Raw genomic sequence first — 15,554 nt, forward strand, 5'->3', positions numbered from 1 at the left:
TCTGACCGTGAAAGCCTTCGACAATAAGCATAATCTGTTGGCAAAGGTCAATTTTTGCTTTCCAAGTCATCAAGTAACTTTCAGCCATTCTATAGTTTGATACGTCAGCGGATTTACAGAGTTTAGCATTAGGACAGGATTGCTTTCAGTATGGACTGGAATTTAAGAAAGTTTAATAAAATTGATGCAGGATTAATATATCAGTACGGATATCCATCACTCCTTCAAAAACTTCCCTTCCAACAATTTTCATTATGAAGACAATCATAGTAAAAATGTAAGAAGTCTATATTCAAGTACTCCGACCACGAAAGCCTTCGACAATATTCTTAGCTGAGCTGATCTGGACCAGACAGGAGAGTACCTAGTGGACTGCGGTCCATCACTGATGGCAGTGGAAAGCACTGATATGGTAAAATGGTTCGTGGAGGAGAAGGAGACCCAAAACCGTTGTTTACAAGAAAACAGTTATTTATTTGGAGCAGCTGCTACCCAGAGCACTCTAGCGAGTAAAAATCTCCGAGCCCCGATTGTACTGAGGAAGGAATATTTATCCAAATTCAAGATATGACAACCCATCAAACAGTTATTTATTTGGAGCAGCTGCTACCCAGAGCACTCTAGCGAGTAAAAATCTCTGAGCCCCGATTGTACTGAGGAAGGAATATTTATCCAAATACAAGATATGACAACCCATCAACATTCAGGGTAACGCTGATCGCACTCCAGACATCGAGGCGGCAATAGAATAACAGTTTCATCCAGTTCTTGTTATGGTTTACTGTAACCCTCCATGACTCTTGCCCCAAATTCCTTAGCACACAGGCATACAGAGGTATTCTGCCCAGCAACAAGCTATTCCCTGGCTGCCCTAACACATTTCAACACATCTTACAGAAAGGAAAAGAGATGATCGCAAATCGCTAAATCAGTGGAGCTTCCATAGTCAGGGGAAGTCTACCTGCTGTCGCAGCACAAAAAGGAGCGGGGTTGAGTGAAAGGAGGAACAGGTAGAAACAGGCATCACGGTTGGAATACCAGTTGGGGTGGGGCTAGAGGAGTCGCCTGCGGAACTCCCGGCTGCCGGAGGAACCCGCTGAGGAACACAAGCGGCACCAGGCAGAGTCCCTGGAAGCGGAAAGCGCCGTGGGGAGCTCACCTTCCCGGGCCAGCCGTTCCGTGTCGCGCAGGTCCTGCTCCTTGGCCCTCAGGAGGCGGATCAGCGCCGCCAACTGCGGCCGGGGGCCGCCCCGGGGCTCCGGCCGCTGCTGCAGCTGCCGCTCCAGGAAGCGCCGCAGGGCCGGCATGGCGAGCAGCTCGGGCAGAGGAGGCGGGCGGGCGAGGGAGCGCCGCGGCGGCTTCCGCCAGCCTGGCCTTGGCGCGGGGGCAACGGGAAGCCAGGGAGGGCCGCCCGGCCGCCGCACCAAGCGCCGCCACATGCCCAAACAATCCCGGCCGCGTCCGCTTCCGGTCACATGGCAGGCCGCTTCCGGTCACATGGCAGGCCGCTTCCGGAAATAGGCCGGCCCGCCCGCCGCAATGGGAGAGAGAGAAGGTCCATCGACAGCCCGCACTTCCGGTTCCGGTGAATGACCTTCCGGTTCTCAGGTAAGAACCCGCCACGTGCGGGTAGGAGAGGATGAAGCGGGACGCCCCCGGCTCGGATCCCGACGGTGCCCCGCAAGTTGCGATAGGAAGGGGAAGCGGTCCTGTCGTCTGAAGTCTCTTCCCTTGCTATTGATACGGCAAAATGGGGGTTCGTGGGGGGAGAGAGAGACCTGCAGATCGATATTCAAGAAAACAGTTTATTCTGGCAGCTGCGACCCAGAGCACTCTATCGAGTAAAAATCTCTGAGCCCCGATCATACTGAGGAAGGGATATTTATCCAAATTCAAGATATGACAACCCATCAACATTCAGGGTAGGCTGATAGCACTCCAGACATAGAGGCGGCGCAGTACAGTTCAGTTCTATCCAGTTTCTCCTATCAATGTTTATAGTTCACTCTGACTCTCCATGACTCTTAACCCACTTCCTTAGCACACAGACATACAGGGATATTCTGCCCAGCAACAAGCTGTTCCCTGGCTGCCCTAATACATTTTACAGAAAGGAAAAGAGATTATTACAAATTTCTAAATCAGTGGATCTTCCATAGTCAGGGGAAGTCTACCTGCTGTCACACTATTGACGGCCCTTTTAAAAAAAAAAAACGTTCGCAAGATTCGGTTAACCGTAGGCGGGCTCCCCTCGGGTCGTTGCGCATGCGCTCTCTGCTGGAACTGCGGGTCTGTAGACGGCGGATAGTTCAGGAAATATCCGAAACGGTTCGGGTGCGTTTCCTCAACCACCCCCTGGGGGGGGGGCGGGGGGATTACCGAGGGGGGCACTAAGAGGCAAGGGGGCAGCAGGGGGGCGCTAGAGGTGGGCCCCTTCAACTGCGTCGCTCGCTAATTTGCAATAGATCAAGCTATGGCACCATGCTGGCGAATTTGTTGGAAACTGTCAGAATATCCCCCCCAGGCTTTGAAGAGCTGGTACCACTGGATCACGTTCAACTGAAATGTTCTAATTTGATTTTGAATCGATGTGCGATTAATTGTTAACTGTTTTGAAATTTTATTGTTGTTAACTTCTTTAGGGCATTGTGTGTGTGTGAAGTGCTGTCAAGTGAAGGAAATGGAGTTTTTCTTAAGAATGATCCTGAGTCTGATTAAGGCCTAAACAAAGTGAGTTTATTCAGAAACCACCAACTTGGTAAACGACTGAGAGACAGGCTTATTTCTAACTAGGGTCCATAACTAACAGGGCAACATGCGGCCCGTTGCTCCTCTCTTTCCCTGTAACAAGAAGGAAGAGGAGGGGTGCGTTATGGGAACAAACCAGAACACAGGCAGAGAAGGGAAAAGGATCACAACCTTTCTAGCTATCTAACTCTTACACTTGCTGCCCCCTGCTGATCTTCCTTTCTTTAATCAATCTTTGTGCACTAGACATTGTATTTCCAACATCAAGTCGCAGCCGACATATGGCGACCCATTTTGGGGTTTTCATGGCAAGAGACTAAGAGAGGTGGTTTGCCTGTGCCTTCCTCTGCACAGCAACCCTGGTATTCCTTGGTGGTCTCCCATCCAAATACTAACCACACTGACTTAGTGCATTATGCAAGCCCCTGTTTTGAATAATGCTTTTTATAGGGTGGGGGTGGGGACATACTAAAACAAAGGACAGCGATTGCCCATAGGGAATGCATGATTGCCCCTAGAGAAACAGGGAAACTACACTTGCCAATAGAGAATCTCAAAAACTAAGAATAGCAATTGCTCATAGACAATGACTGCCCATAGGGAATGCATGATTGCCCATAGAGAAACAGGGAAACTGCATTTGCCTATAGAAAATCCCAAAAACTAAGGACAGTGATTGCCCATAGACAATACATGATTGCCCATAGAGAAACAGGGAAACTACACTTGCCAATAGAGAATCCCAAAAACTAAGGACAGTGATTGCCCATAGACAATACATGAGTGCCAATAGAAAATCCCAAAAACTAAGGACAGCAATTGCCCATAAACAATACATGATTGCCCATAGAGAAACAGGGAAACTACCCTTGGCAATAGAAAATCCCAAAAACTAAGGACAGTGATTGCCCATAGACAATACATGATTGCCCATAGAGAGAAACAGGGAAACTACGCATGGCAATAGAAAATCCCAAAAACTAAGGGCAGCAATTGCCCATAGACAACACATGATTGCCCATAGGGAAAGCATGATTGCCCATAGAGAAACAGGGAAACTACACTTGCCAATAGAGAATCCCAAAAACTAAGGACAGCAATTGCCCATTGACAACACATGATTGCCCATAGGGAATCAGGCAAAGCACACTTGCCAATAATCTGAAAACTACGGACAGCGATTGCCCATAGAGAATTGCCCACAGTGAATGCATGATTACCCATAGGAACTAGTGGAAACCACACTTGCCTATAGAGAATAATGGACACCATACTTGTCCACAGAGAATAATGGACACCACGCTTACCCACAGAGAGTAAGCAAAGCATGACTGCCCATAGAAAACAAGGGAAACCATGCTAACAGGTGCTGGTCCTTCACTGCAACCCAACCTCCTGGCCCACCTGTGTCTGGCATGCTCCCATTTGCTTCCTGAGGTGCCCTCAACAATGCTGGTCCAATGGGGTCATCCAGGAAGCATCCACACCTCCATGGTGTCAATAACTGTCTGGGCAGGCCTCCCCTCATAAACACCATCTCACACCTGACCAGTGTGTTCCATCGCCACCACACATGACGTTGAATGCCTCAGGCACCCGCTTCACCTGGGGACACCTTGCAGCCAAGGCACCTATCCGCCCTGTTGCACTAGCACCCCAACCAGAACATTTCTGACTCGGAAGAGCCTCTCCAGCCAGTGCCCTCTTCTATCCTTGGGCTGCGTCGGGAGCTGGCAACACGGGCCAGAAGATTGGACCCCCCTCATGGGCACCCGACCCCCCAACTGGGCCTTCTTGCTGATAGAGAGGAGCCAGGATTGTCCATGGCCCAGGACTGCAGCCTGACGCAGGCTGTCATTTATCTCTCTCTTGCCTTGCAGAGGGGCCCAACCCCACTCCAGGGCTAGTACATGCGTGGTGTTGTGGTTAAGAAAGGTGGTTTGGAGCAGTGGAGTCTGATCTGGTGAACTGGGTTTGTTTCCCCACTCCTCCACATGGAGCCAGCTGGGTGGCCTTGGGCAACTTACAGTTCTATTAAGAGCTCTCAGCCCCACCTACTTCACAGGGTGTCTGTTGTGGGGAGGAGAAGGGAAGGTGATCGTAAGCCAGTTTGAGTCTCCCTTAAGTGGTAGAGAAAGTTGGCATCTAAAAAGAAACTCTTCTTTTTCATGTCCGACCCTGGTTGTGGGATGGTTTTAACAAGTTCCCTGTAAATATTGGGTTCTTGATGCCTGCCATTGGTCCCTTCCATATCCAGCCTGGGTGCCCTTGCCTGTCAGGGTGTTCACTGAACACAAGATCCTGACGGGCTCTTGACATGAGTTCAGGCCAAGTTCTGGCCACAAGTCAAGTCCTTGGTTCCCAGGGCTTGGAAGCTCCTGTGTATACTTCGTTAGTGCCTGTTATCACAGCTGTGACGTGTTGTGTCTTCATGGGAAATGCCTATCTCGCTGATGCCTTGCAATGTTTATCTTACTCTCTTGTCCTAATGTTTTTAAGCAGGTAGCCTGTACTTGCTCTCCATTGTTAACCTTGCCTGCCTGCATGCAGTTAGTTCTTTTAATTTGCTTTTTAGTTCCTAATAAAATTTTACTGATTCAGATCCGCCTGTCTGGATGAGTATGCTTGAAGGATGCTAGAGGCAAACGCCTGAGACTGACATTCCCACACCGCCCCACAGTGGGGCAGATCCAAGGTCAGATGCTAACCGGCCTGCCCCCCCCCCTCTTCAGGGGCCCCTTCTATTGACAGTCAAAAGGCAGATTCCATTTCTATTGACAGTCAAAAGGCAGATTCCATTTCCACTGCTGCCCGCCCACAAGTCCTGGAATTTGTACTGTGCCATGCCTGACAAGCCCTGTCTCGGCACGGTGACTTGTTAGAGGGGCCTGCTGAGAAGGGCTGCCCTCCGGCAGCTGTCAACCACAGACCATGAATGGCACTTCCCTGATGGTCTTGCCCCATTCCCATCATAGAGGCCTCGTCAGCCAACTCCTAACTTAGCTCAGCCTCCCGCACCCATAAGTGGACAGACAACGCCCCCTGGTTCATATTTGGGGCATGGTGAGCCCTGAGCCGCCCCCATGGACTGTCTGAACATCCTCTGATGGTGACATGGCTTTGGGAGGGTCTCCCAACCTCTCCTACCCCACTGCCCAGCCCCTGAGGGTCTGTGCAGGCCTTCTCACCCTCACCTGGAGGGCCACATGTGTGCCGCCATTGGTTTTGCCTAACTCCGGCCCCTCATGGTGGTGGAAAGACCCATCTGATCAGGAGGGCTGTGCCCGTGCCCTAGCCACATCAGCTGGAACTGATAGGTTTCAGATGATGGTCTTGCACCTCCACTCCACTCTACATGAGGGAGATGCAACGCACACCGGTTGGTGCTGGCCACTTCTATGCTGTCCTCATGCATGACCCGGTCAAGCTCCATGTCCCACCTTACAGGGGGGGTGGTTGGTTGCACTCAGTAAAAAGTATGGTGCTCTTCTGATTGGAGGAAAGAGGCAGCTGAGGGACCCTGGCTAGAGAAGAATCGCCGCACCTGGGCTGCTCTGCCACAATCTCCCCCCTCCGTGTCTTTGGGATGACTATCTCTTAGAGGTGGGGAATCACTCACAAATGGATTCAGTTCACCCCTGAGGGGTCCCAACAGGGACAGGTATGAAAGTGGGCCCAGGGGAGGACTCAGGGCCCATGGAGACACCTGCTCATTTCTCAGGGGCCCCTGTGGACACCCCAGAAGGGCTCAAATGTTGGGCGACTGAGGCCATGCATCGAGGGTCCAGATGATGCGGGCGGACGGGTGGTGGTGGTGGTGGAGGCTGCAGTTGAGAGGGGCCATGCCTGAGAGACAGGGAGCAACATGCCTTGGGGTTGCAAAGTGTTTATTCTTCCCTGAGGACAAAGTGTTTATCCTTCCCTGAGGACAAGGCCAATGATGGGGGCCAAAACCTTCCCACTCACCTTGCTAGACAGCATGTGTGCAATGCATTGTGGTGAGACATGCAGGAGGTGACCTGTGTGTTGCAGATTGCAGACACTTATGCTGCTGCACAGTTGGTGAACTAAATCTTCTCAAATTCTGGATAAGAAAGTATCCCTGGGTCACAGTTGCTCATTCAATTAATCAGCATGTAAGTCAAAGAAGAACAGCGCTGTCAGGTTCTGACTAAAGTCACCTGAAGAAGGGCTCTTGGCAGGACCCAGGCCAGAGTCTGGCTTCCGGTCAAGTTCTGGTTCACATGCTACAAACTCTGTGTATGGTTTCTCATCCTGTTATTCTCTCAGCCTGCAATCCCTAGCTGTTGTGTTCTCTACCTTGCCCTGGGAACGTTATCTCGGAAATGTTTCGCTTCGTTTTTCCTTTCTCTAGCTGAAGTGCTTTTAACCATGTATTATACCCATGTCATGCCATTAGCAGCTTTCTCTGTCCTTTAGACAGTCAGCTCTTTTATTTACCTTATTGCTCCTAATAAAGTATTATTGCTTCAGAGCTACCTGCCTGGATGAATCTGCTTTAGAGGGATGCTAGAGGTAAATGCCTGATTCTGACATTAGGCTGCTAATCACTCTTTGCCTTTTTATTTTATTTTCTTGTTTTAAATGGGCATACTTCTGGATTGGCAGTCGTGTTTCCTTCCAAAGCTATGGCAGGGGCACCAGAGGAAGACCTCCAACCGTTGCTTTTGCGGGAGGCACGGCTCACCCGGCTGGAAGCCGAGCGGCTCGCAGAGCTGGTGGCCGCCCAACGTGCCCAGATGATGGATACCCGAGGCGTCCAGGGGGATGCCGAGCTTCTCACTGGACTGGGAGCCGCGCAGCGTGCCCGGGAGGAGGCCAAGTGGCTCGCCCTTCTCATGAAGGAGGCACAACTCGCCCAGGAGGACGCGAGATGGCTTTCCGGGATGGTGGCCACGCAATGTGCGCACGAGGAGGCAGAGTGGACTGCTGCCAAGGAGCGGCTCACCGGGCTGGAGGCTGAGCACCGGACCCAGGGGGATGCCGGAGGGGCCGGCGGGGGGCTGAGTGTCCTACGAGAGACGTCCGGGCGGCCAGACGTGGAGGTACACAAACCCCTAGGTACCTCGAGACTGGAGGACATTTATGCAAAGCCGGGGAAGCGTGTTCCCCAGCCAGGCAGCCTTCCTGGGGGACTACGCAACGGCAGACCGGCGTGGACAGCCGGGAGGATCCCTGGACACCTACGTTCCAGGGGATGGATGGCAATAAGGAATGCCAGTGCCTGTCCCGTCCGAAGCAGGAGTTCGTGAGACAAGTGGTGGGGGTCCGGGGCCGGATAGAGGGACTTTTCCAGGAGGTGGCCGACCTTCGTTGGGTGCAGTTGGCACTGCCGCGGCCCCGGCCACCCGCTCCCACCGTTGCCCTGCGCCTGCCATGCCTCAGGGCGCCGGCGCTCCACAGGCACCCGCCGCGCCGGGACAACCCGCCCCCTACCCTCCACTGTCAGCTCCACGGAGGGAGCTGCGAGTCTCGTTTGACGGTTCAGGGGAAAGGCTTCCCTACTTTTTACTACAAGTAGATGTCTTCATGAGGGAGCAGGGGGCTACCTTCGTTTCGGAGGAGAGTCGTGTGTGTTATGTGTCTTTGCAGCTGGAGGGAGAAGTGGCGAGCTGGGTGGTCCAGCAATTCGACCTTCGTTCTTGCGCGCTGCGCTCCCTGGATGGTTTCATGTTGGCGCTTCGAGCTCCCTTTGCAGAGTGAGAGGGCCAAGACGGCTCTCCTTCGGCTTTGTCAGGGAACCAAGACGGTGATGCAGTATGCGAATGAATTTCGCTTGCTTGTTAGTAAAGTGGTGGACTGAGCGAAGCCACCCGTGTGCAATATTTCCGAGAAGGACTAAATTCGGAAATTCTTCGCTGGGCCTTTATGCAAGGCAACCCTCCTGATCTGGAGGGGTGGATTTTTCTGGCGGTGGAGAATCGCTAGCAGCTCTTGAACTTATCAAGGGAGCACAAAGCGCTAGGTTCAGGGCCGCGACCGCCAAAGAGGGCGGTCCCCTTGACAACAAAGCGAGCAAAACGTTTCCAGAGTGGAGCGGGTCTGGTGTGTGGCGGGATGGGACACTTTGCTGCTGCTTGCCCTTCCCGCCCAGAGGGACCTCCGACCTCTCCGTGCTCGACCAAGGAGGAGGAGGCTCAACCCGAAAGCAAAGAGCACCGCAAGAGTTTCACGCCCGGAAGGCGAGGGCCCTCCGCACTCAACCTTGTCCCAACCGGCCAGGACCCAGCGACACTCGATCCAGCGGGATCGCGGATTACAAAAGCACGGACCAGGTCTGCTGTAACTGGAGTACCGCAACAGGCCCCCGCCGCCGAGAAGCAGGGGCCCCCTATGATGGTAAGTGATGTAACAGAGACCCTTTTTGTGGACGTGGTCCTAAAGAGTTACAAGGGGGGCCCCCAGCTGAAGGTAGAGGCCCTAGTGGACTCAGGTTGCGCACGCACTTTAATCAGTGAAGAGACATTCAAAGCTTTAAAAGTGAGGGCGGTGCATTTACCCCAGACCATCCAGTTTGTTCAGATGAATGGTAGTGACTTTCAAGGAGGCCCAGCAGATAGGTGCACGGGCTGAGTAGTAATGGGAGTCGGGGCCCACTGGGAGCAAATCCATTTCACCATTGCGCCAGGGATTCAGTACCCAGTGGTACTTGGAATAAATTGGCTGCAAGGACATAGCCCCACCATCGATTGGGCGGCCAGGACTATTGCTTTCGCCCAACCACAGTGTGAGCACCACTGCAGAGAAGTGGCCATGTGGAAGTGTGTGGCCATGGTCGTGGAACCCTAACAATCTGTTCCCCCCGTACTGCGTGAGGAGTATGCAGCGTTTGCAGATGTGTTCAATGAAAAGGAGTGTGATGTTCTACCACCCCACCACAAGACGGACTGTACTATCGAACTGGTGGGAGAGGGCAAGTTGCCCAAGGAAAAAATTTATCCCATGAGTCCCAAAGAAAAGACAGTGTTACGGGAGTTCTTAGACAAGAATTTAGCCCGCGGTTTTATCCGCCCTTCGTCTGCTCCTTGCTCTTCTCCCTCATTTTTTGTGCGGAAAAAGACGGGCAATCTATGTTTATGCATTGACTTTCACAGACTCAATGCGGTTACCCAGACAAACGCTTACCCCCTTCCGTTAATCCCTGATCTCCTCAGCCAATGTTGGAAATGTCAAAGTGAAATGGGAACATTTTTCCACCAATGGTGGAGTTGTAGCAAAGCGAAATTTTTTTGGAAGGGTATTCATGAGGAAAATTATTGGAGTAAAAATTCCACTCAAACCAGAAATATATTTACTGGGTATCTTAGATAGGACATTAGAAAACAGTTGTTAAATATCTAAAGATATCTCCCAACAGCAGCAAGACTCATAAGGCGAAAAAATGGAGAATAGAAGTACCCACATTGCATGAATGGCATCAGAAAGTTATGGAGTTGGCCAAAATAGCCAAGTTAAGTAAATATATAGAAGATAGCTGGATTTCCGACTTTGATCAAAACTGGAAGGTATGGTCAATATATATAAATCAGTAATTTAGGGATAGAAAAATGACCTTAGGTTTTAGAACCTAAACTTACTAAACTGTAGACTAAGATGAAAATAACTAAATAATAATTAAAATAAAAACAGATAAAATCAAATACAATATTCTGTTCTGTATGAGGAGAGTTGGAAGTTGGTTTTTGTACTGTTTTATATTTCACTTTTTCTTTTCTTTTTTTCTTCACTTTCTTTTTTGTGTACTATGTTTTTTGTATATTTTGGCATATTCTGTAATACTTTGCACACTTAAATAAAACTATTCAAACTAGAAAAAAATGGAAAATGATGCTTTGGGTTTCCACTGGGAAGAAAGGCGGGGTATAAATAAAGTAAATAACTGTTATATAATACCAATAATTATATCGCAGAAGCTTCAATATCAGTCTTATCAGATGGTGAACAAGAAGGGAAAGAAGTTAACACTGGCTATCAGGGATGTCGGAAAAAAGTTATAGACCGTGGTGTTGAAGTAATTTGTTACAAGGGCCGGATATGACATAAATGTCACAAGGTCGGGCCGGCCCATGTGTATTATAAAATTTAATGCCAGGTACCGGAGACACAAACTTCATAGAAGACACAGGCAAAGCCAATTAATGATATTAGTATTTTTTACTTTATTTCTTACTTAAAATACAAACAATAACTCTTACAGTGGGCTCACCAGCCCAGATCAGGAATGGAGGGAGTTGCTGCCTCGGTTCGCTAGCTGGATAAGAGCTCTCAAGGGGCTGGATCTGGCCCTTGGGCCGTATGTACACACATGAACACATGAAGCTGCCTTATACTGAATCAGACCCTTGGTCCATCAAAACCAGTACTGTCTACTCAGATCAGCAGCAGCTCTCCAGGGTCTCAGATAGAGGTCTTTCACATCACCCACTTGCCTAGTCCCTTTAACTGGAGATGCCAGGGATTGAACCTGGGGCCTTCTGCATGCCAAGCAGATCCTCTACCACTGAGCCATCCCTGTTAACTCTTAATCTAAAAGTGTTGTAGATTCATTTTCTGGTTCTCCGCAATGAGAGTATCCACCTTTATTGGGAATGCAAATAGTGACATTATTATCCTTGTCTGCACCTTATAGTGATCTTTGCTACTCCATTCTCCCATCATCCCTGATTCCAGGGCAGATTTTATCTGGGTGAGGTTATTTTTTATTCCTTTGGTCCTTCATTAATAGAGTCAATGTAATTATTAGCATAGTTTTGGAAATTGCCATAGCCACATTCCTCTACCAGGTATGAAACTAGACTAGCCAGCTCCCAAATGTAGAAAGGACCAGGTTTTCTCTGATGTGTTTAGGTTCTGTAGTTTTCAAGTTTCACAGTTTCTGACAAACATACCTCCTCCTGGTACAGAGGTGGTACGATCCCAATCATATGTACATTGTAGTTGACTATCTGCAAGGCATAGAAATTGAACTAGTATGAGATAACAGTAGGATTCAAAACCTCCTGGAGGCATGGATTTTGAAGGGTTAACCTGTCTGTATCAATTAAGTAGCTATTCAGCAGAAAGACAGGGAGAACCTTTCCATTGAGCCCAATTACCACCTGGCCCCTTCCCTGCTGGAACCCGTTGGCCTTCTATACCTGATGAGAAGGAGAAGAGGTGACCATTTTCATTAGGATGCCTGCAAGCTGTTTCTTCATCAGCTGCTTTGGAGACCAGAGATGTGGGGAGGCTCCCATTTGTGTTTCCTATCTTTTTTATTAGCTACCTTGAATTTTTATTTGGAAAAGGAAAGACCAGGTATAAATATGAATAAATGAATGTATTAATGGCACTGGACTTTGACATACAGGTCTGGATACAAGAAACTTCAACTGGAGCAGAGCTCCAGTTTCCTGACTCCTACCTGCAGCTCCCTGTGGCCCCTCCCCAGCTGCTCCTGATGATTTGGGAACCCTCAGCTATTGAATCGGCTGACTCACAAGGGCTGCAGTGGGAAGAAGAAATAGGCAGGAATCCCCTCCCTCCTTGTGTAAATGGAAGTCTGCTTCCACAATTATACAAGCAGGTTTGGATACCAAGATACTGTGCATTTAGGGATGAGCTGGTGTGAATTGACCTCATTTGTAATGTCTGTTCACTCTTGAGTCGACCACCTTGATGACTTGTTCCCAGTTAAAAAGGAACATTTTGTGTATGCTTTCATCTGCACAGTGGCAACCTTTGGCTGGTAGCTGGGCTGTGTAGCCACTGTTCACGTGTGTGTTGGCTTGCTTGGGTCAAGCAGTCATCACTGGGCAGGTGATGCATAATTTAAAGTAATCTGCCATTTTTGCACCTGTACAGCCAGCAGTGTTTTTCACTTAACACATGGTTGAAACTGACAAGGGCAAACAGCGGTGCCCAGGCTGCAGGGTAAGAACACGTGAAATATTTAAATTCAGCTGTGATTGGGTATATGTGCTGCTTTTGACCTGCACAGTTGGCAGCACTCATCAGTCAGTGGAGTTTATTGTGCTGGCACATGCTCAGAATTTACTGGGTTGAATTACACTTCCCAGATGGCAGTGTGAGAACACATATATCCAACTGATACAAAATGAACGAACATGAACATACTGAGTTTTGGGTCAGCCAGGCAGGTAAAAGGGGCAAAGATGGAATACTAGAGACACAAGCCATATGGTCCCCTTCCCTCTCTCCATCATGACAACCAATGAAAGCCTCTCTTTTGATCAGTATTTTTGTCCTGTTGGATAGCAGATAACATTAGCCAACAGATAGGGAAAGCTATAGCCATGGCAAAATAATGGAAGAATGTACAAACCCCAAGTATTTGAAACCCAAATCCAAACATTGGGCCAACTAGCAAAAATAAACAGGTTAGAATAGAAAATACACAGCTCCTACTCCCCACAGAAGACTGAAGCATGTTTTTAAATGTTATTGTCTTTTTAACACAAAGATGATGAGGAAAACAGTGTGATAATGTACAGTATTTGTTTTTAAAAAATCAAACTTTTTTCAAAGTTTGACAAAATTGTTTGACATTTGCAATCAAGTTGCAATCCTCACAGAAGGTAGATTGAGCATCAATATTGGGGCCTAATTAAAAAAAACAAAAACCACCCTGTAAATTAAACATAAAACACCAAGGAAGGAAGGTTAAAAATCACTACAGATCAATTTATCTTACACTGAAAGGAGTCACAATGTATGGATGAGGGGGGAGAGGTTTTTTTTCCTGTTTTTCATGTTGCTTTGGGGCTAGTTATAATCTCAAATACATAGGAGAGTGAAGTTATGGGCAAGGAGTTAGGTATCTGGGAAATCTTAGAATACATTTAATTCAATAAAAAGATGAGCAAATTTAGAAAACTGACAGAATGTTGATGAATGAGAGACATATATGGGTATCTGCACAACCAGATTGTATATATAATTTATTCACATTTTTAATCAAAAGAATTATATTTATTTTGTATATATGTGGTCTCATGAAAATCCAAAATGAGAATTAAATACATTTTAAATCTGTGCCTATATGTTATAATTAGGCATCTGTTTAATTTTTTAAAAATTATTGTATATTACATGCACAATCATCTTGTTAGAATCGTTGGCTGCTCACATTTTGCAAATATATTCATAGCAATGAGATTATGTTATGTTCTAACCCCTTCCCTCCCAGCATCTAGTTGAAAACACAAAGTTGTTTGAAGTATCCAAAACTGGCATGAAACATCTCTTGCGGTCACAGCATTTTAATACCAACAACTTGTGTTGTGTAAAAAAAATGGTAAAAGGGATGTATCCCATTGACTTGAAGTATACATTCACTCTTAGGAAGAACATTTCAAATCTGGAATCCCATATGGTCAATCTGTAAATCCTTTAAAAATAAGGATTTGGATCAAAATGTTAACACAATCTCATTGCAATATTGCACCAATCCAATTTTTGAAACGTTGGTTTAAATGCTATATATTCCCAAATACAGATAAAAGTTAGTCCTATGCTAGAATTCAGGATAGTATTTTCAGGCCCTTATAGTTAGCTTTCACTAGGTTTCCTCAAAAAAAGATATTTTGTCAAACTGACAACTTGCCTACTGTATTAAAAGTATCTTATAAAGATAGCTTCTCTTTAACAGGTCACCATCAAATAGTAACATCAAAAATATGAAGTTTAATTACTGAAAATTGTATACATGCGATATTGTCTAATTACATAGTACCTAGTTGTGTGCACCATAGATAATTGTGTCTCAAATACTGTAACAAACCTGAATTCACACCATATAAATATATACAGACAGAGAACTATATATGCAGAGAACCATAGTTACAACTTCAGCTGTGGTGCTATAGACATATTACCACAGTTAATTCAATTTGTTTAGGAAAGAAAGGTATCTTCAGTTTATTTTATTATGAGAATTTCACAGTAGGAGGAGGCAATTCTTTGCTGATTTCCCCCCCACCTCCTCCTTCGGGGGGGACACTTTTGTTTTGTAAACATCTTCAAAGGTATTATTATACCAATATATCTTTAAAATTTATTCATAATGGTAACTAACTAACCAGCATGAATAAAGTATGTCATAACACAATAACACTTTTCTGACAAAACAGGTATTTATTAAAAGAATGTCTTTTATAAATAAGTTGTCTTGCATTTTAAACTACAATTTCATAAACAACAATATTTAAAAGTGCTGAGTATGGTAGGATAGTCAGCAACGCCAGTGTAAACAGACCTTTTATGTCCTCTGCTTTGCAGAATTGTCTCTTTATTTTCTGTTTTAACCCCCATTTTGTCAAACACTACAACAGTGAAAAGAGTTGCATAGGGAATAAAGAATAGCCCTTTTAAGTCAATTCTCCTGAATTCTATATAAATTACAAAATCAAATGCGCATAAGAAACAGTTAGCTAAATTGTCCATGTCTCTCTCCCTTCCCACTTGAAAAGCATACAGAGTTCAAGTAAAATAATAAGTAAAATTTCCCCATGTCTTCCCTTTGACACCTGTTTAATAAATTAAATATGAAGAGGTAGTAAAAAAAGAAACAGTACTCCCCCCTAACAAACAAATGGCCTAATTGTCAGAAAAGAAGTACTTAGAATGGGACATACAGACCTCTGGACAGCATAACACCAAATATCTTGTTATTTGGGCTCCGAAAGGATGACCACTGGCACAGACATGGGAAGATCCAGTTCTGGGAGTTATTACAAGAAACAGCTATGTGAGTTAAATTCAAGAAATAGCTATGCTAACATACT

Source organism: Euleptes europaea, chromosome 7 (genome assembly GCF_029931775.1).
Source record: "Euleptes europaea isolate rEulEur1 chromosome 7, rEulEur1.hap1, whole genome shotgun sequence".
Lineage (NCBI taxonomy): Eukaryota > Metazoa > Chordata > Lepidosauria > Squamata > Sphaerodactylidae > Euleptes > Euleptes europaea.